This window comes from Triticum dicoccoides, chromosome 2A (genome assembly GCF_002162155.2).
Source record: "Triticum dicoccoides isolate Atlit2015 ecotype Zavitan chromosome 2A, WEW_v2.0, whole genome shotgun sequence".
Taxonomy (NCBI): Eukaryota; Viridiplantae; Streptophyta; class Magnoliopsida; order Poales; family Poaceae; genus Triticum; species Triticum dicoccoides.
Window position 1 is genome coordinate 421,317,211 of NC_041382.1, and position 5,131 is coordinate 421,322,341.

A 5,131-nucleotide genomic window follows, 5' to 3' on the forward strand; every position below is an offset into this window, starting at 1 on the left:
AACCCTGTGCAGCGGCCCCTCGGGGAAACTCGAGGTTTGGTTTTAGTTGTATGGAGGACTCATCTGATTGTGCCCTGAGAACGAGATATGTGCAGCTCCTATCGGGATTTGTCGGCACATTCGGGCGGTGTTGCTGGACTTGTTTTACCATTGTCGAGGATGTCTTGTAACCTGGATGCCAAGCCTGATCAGATTGTCTTGGGAGAAGGAATATCCTTCGTTGACCGTGAGAGCTTGTGATGGGCTAAGTTGGGACACCCCTGCAGGGATTTGAACTTTCGAAAGCCGTGCCCGCGGTTATGGGCAGATGGGAATTTGTTAATGTCCGGTTGTAGAAAACCTAAAGTTGACCTTATTTTAAAATGTATCAACCGCGGGTGTAACCGTGATGGTCTCTTCTCGGCAGAGTCCGGGAAGTGAACACGGTGTTGGAGTTATGATTGACGTAGGTTGTTCTAGGATCACTTCTTGATCATAGTTTTATCGACCGTGCCTTGCCTTCTCTTTTCGCTCTCGTTTGCGTATGTTTAGCCACCATATATGCTAGTCGCTTGCTGCAGCTCTACCTCATACCTTTTACCTTACCCATAAGCTTAAATAGTCTTGATCGCGAGGGTGTGAGATTGCTGAGTCCCCGTGACTCACAGATACTTCCAAAACCAGTTTACAGGTGCCGATGATACCGTGCAGGTGAAGCAACCGAGCTCAAGGATGAGCCAGTTGAAGATCGTGTTCGTTATGTTGTTCCGTTTCCAGTTGATCAGTAGTGGAGCCCAGTCGAGACGATCGGGGATCTGTGTAGCATTTGGGGTAGTCTTCTTTTATTTTGGTTCCGTGGACGGACCTTGAGTGTATTTGGATGAATGTAATGCTTTATTCATGTATTTGTGTGAAGTGGCGATTGTAAGCCAACTATGTATCCCTTTCCCTTATGTATTACATGGGTTGTGTGAAGATTACCTCACTTGCGACATTGCTTTCAATGTGGTTATGCCTCTAAGTCATGCTTCAACACGTGGGAGATATAGCCGCATCGAGGGCATTACAAGTTGGTAATCAGAGCCTTCCCTGACCTTAGGAGCCCCCTGCTTGATCGAATCGTTGGCGTTGTTGAGTCTAGAAAAATGTTTTGAGTCATTTAGGAATTATATATCGGAGTTAGGAATTCTTTTTCTCCCCAGTCCCTTCATCGCTCTGGTAAGGCATCCTGATGTAGAGTTTTGACTCTTCTCTTCTCAAATTTCACTAAATTTTTTAGGATCACGCTGGTATCTTGGAATCGTTCTGATGGTTTTGTGATGAGAACATTGTTCTTGGTGCCTCCTGACATTTAGGGGTTGTGGCAGTGTCCTGGGGAGTTGAGCTCCGAGGTGTTGTCATCACAATTTTATCATTGCAGTTCTGGAATACCTGAGTTTTGCCGACATCGAAAATCTCTTTTATGCAGTTGTTGGTGAGATAACCTTGACGCCACCCAGTACTGGGGTGGGAGTTCAGGAGTATTGCCATAACACGTATACCGCATGCTTTTCGAAGGTTGAGGTAAATGATTTCCGAAGTTTTCTTGGTAATGTGTTGTAGGATGGATACAATTGGATGTAGGATTTGCTAGCTTTGGGTGAGATATTATGCTTTCCCTGTATCCCCAACACCTGATTGCATAACCGGAGAATTTCGGGAGTTTATAAGTGGGGATTCAAGTAGCTCTTAGGATATCTTTCCGACAGATGTATGATATGAAATTGGGGTTCGACATCTAGTGGTACGCCTATCCACGGTTGATTTTACAGTGGTCTCATTGTGTCTTAAAGAGTCCTTGGCTATGCTGACTCGGGGACGCTTTGTATGTCATGTGCACTGCCTTGTACATGATGGTGCTGTACGATCGAGCCCGTGTAGGCCCCACCACGAAAACTTCGGATGGAATCTCTATCATATGTTTTGTTCCGGCTTATTCCGCAAGCCAATCCTTGTTTTGTTTTCAGTTGTGGTATTCGAGTTTCTTCGAAGTCAAATGTTGATTCCATACCTTTTCCTAAGCGGTGCTCTCATACCTCTATGTGAATACTAAGCCCTCTCGATCTTCGAGATTGTCATGTCAATCCTTTTCAATCGGCGTGTTTCTCTTCAAGTGGATCCGATCATTTCAACATTCGCAAGATCCAATCTCAGTTTTTCATCAACGTTGTTCATTTCATCCGTCTTCAAGTTGACTTTGTTTTCCCTCCCTCCCACCCTTTTTCTTCAAGGACTCATATATCTTAATAAAGTATCCATTTTATTCATGTGAAGACTCTTCATTCTTGTCTTTGAATGTTCTTATCCGGTGATTCTCATGAAGATTCTTACGGAGCCTCAAGTTCATCTTTCTTCATTATTTTCATCTCCGGTGGTTTCAAGTCAAGCTTTGTTGATCATATCCATTTTCCTCGTTTCAAATACCTTCTCATACCGGTGCACCTCTGAATCATCCACTTCTCACTATTCAATTGTTCCGAAGTGCTCGAGATATCTTAGAGATTCGTGTTTCCACTCTGCATTCGTTCAAACTCTTTCGAGGATGTTATCTAATTCAAGCTTTTTATTCAACCGGTGCAATCTCTCCTTCAAATCTTTCAACGGTGTATCTTTTGAGTGGGCCCTAACCCACAGGTCTTTTCCCAGGATCTTAACTGACTCTTCTAATTATATCGGAGCTAACCTCAATTTCATTTTGAAGTTTGACGTAAGAATGAATTTTCATCAGTCAGATGTGTTTCTCCAAGATCTCTCAATTTCTTTTCATCGTTGGCACAACCTCTTCGCTTTTGATTCTTCCGGAGCGTCTAAACAATTCATGGTGGTGTCTCTCATCGTCATTTTCAACATTTGAAGACCGAAGAAGAATTTTTTCTCCATATCTGGCTCCATTCTCTTCAAGACTCATGGTGCTAGCTTGTTGCCATCCTCTCATAATTATCTTTGATTGTGAGAATTCTTTTCACCCATCCGGAGCATTTCATGAGTTGTTTCCATTTATTTTCCCCGAAGGTCATCTTTTCAAATATTACTCATTCCCAGTTTTTCAGCTCTCATTCTCCAAATCTTATCGGTGCATCATACAATATTCTCTAATCAGCTCGTGATCTCTTTGTTTTAGTTGTATCTAAATCCCCTCAAGTATCTTCATTCATTCTCTAATTCTTCCCGGTGTTTCGTTATCCTTTCTTCGTTCATTTTCAATTCTTACGGTGGTTCTTCCAAGATTCTTCTTCCTTCGTTTATCATATCGATTTATTCATTCATGCCTTCCAAATTCTACCGGTGGATCATTGAAGTCTTTTCTCAAGTTTGCACAATATCTATCTTAATCCTTTCTACAAGAATAAGTAGTATGCCAATTCCATTGCTTGTCATCAATTTCAATTGGCGAAGGATAAGCATAATGTAATTCTTATTCTTGTTTCATCGAGTTTATTCAATTTCTTTTTCCAGAGTGGTTCATCATATCACATTCTTAGTTCGAGATGCTTTATATTTTCTTTTCCCGGAGTTCCAAGGTCTCTCAATCTTTCTCGTCATGAATATCCATCTAAATCATTGCAAGGATTCACCTTGTGTTCTCAACTTCTCTTTCCTTTCGTTTGACCATTCTTTTATTACCTGTGTTCTTCGAGAGTTTCTTCATGGTAGCTCATCAAGGAGTTAATTCATTCTCGAAGTGTTCATTGAGATTTCTTTTCAGAAGAGCTCAAGTTTTCTTCATCTTGCAATCCGGAGTGCAATCCTTTTTACCGTATGATTGGAGGTGGTATTATGTCATTCTTGATAATTTAAGTTCATGTTTCATGATTCACATGTTGTTAAGAATGATGTATTTTAAATCCATCAATCTCGTCATTGGAGTTATCTTGGGTTATATTTCACCTAAAGCCTTCCCTAACGATTGTTGCTATTTATGGTGCTTATATATGATCCAAGTTCTTCATTTATCCTCTCGGTGAAATAATCTTCTCGTCTCCTTGTTCATATCAATCCAATTTATCGTTTCCGTTAGTGGCAGAATTTCACCTCGTAGTTTCAAGATGTTTTCCATAAGTCCTCTACAACCTTGTTCTTTTCATCGTTGGTTTTCGAACAACTCCGTTCGAACCTTCTCCTAAAGATGCTTTTGCAAGATCATTTAAGATAGAAGATGTTGTTTTATCCTCCGTTCATTCCATTCCAGTTCTCTCTTTTCTTCTGGAGGCATTGTGTTGTTGCTCTCTTCAACCCTTCTTCTTGTTCTTGTCAGGACCTTGTTCTTTTCATGCTTATCCATTTTAACCGGACTGTCGCGTCCTCTTTTCAAGTATCCTCTCATCTTGTCAAGATCATGTTCAATTCCTTCCATTTCCAACTGGAGTGTTGCCATAATGGATCTTTATCATTCCTTGTACATCTTGTTTCAACCGGAGTGTTTGCATGTACTTCTTGTCCATTGAAACCCTTTTCTTATGTCCATCAACCTACAAAGTACCCATAATGATCCTTGTTCCTCTTTTCTAATGGAGTGTTTGCAACTTTGTTCTTCTTAGTTGCATTCTTTCTTTCAATCTGTTCAACCTCTCAAGGTTCTCTGGTTTCACTCGTTTGTCAAAAAAGCAACTTAGTTTTACCTCTTATCTTCCTCTTCCGTTGTCCCTCCGGTGCCATTCTAGATCTCGGGACGAGATCCTCTCGTAGTGGTGGAGTGTTGTGACGCCCCGAGTCCGATGTGCCAGGTGTCCTCCAGTTATTCGCTGTTGTTGCCTTGTCTTTTGCTAGCGTGTCGCATCTTGTCATGTCATCATGTGCATTGCATCATCATATTTTCGAAACTTGCATCCGTCCCGGTCTCCTCGTTCCGTCCGTTGTCCGTTCTGAGCCCAGACACACTTGCACGCGCCCGTGGCATGTCCGAAATAGTATTTTATAAGTGGCTTAAAAATGTTCTCGAAATGGGTTGAAAGTTGGCGTGTGGTCTTATTATAGTGTAGATAGACCGCCTGTCAAGTTTCATCGCATTCGGAGTTCGTTTGATAGCCCAACCATTAAACTATAGGGGCATTATAGCCGGGCACACGTCGGACGTTTTCGGTCTCCGAAAACAGTCGCCGGGCCTCTCCCTCTT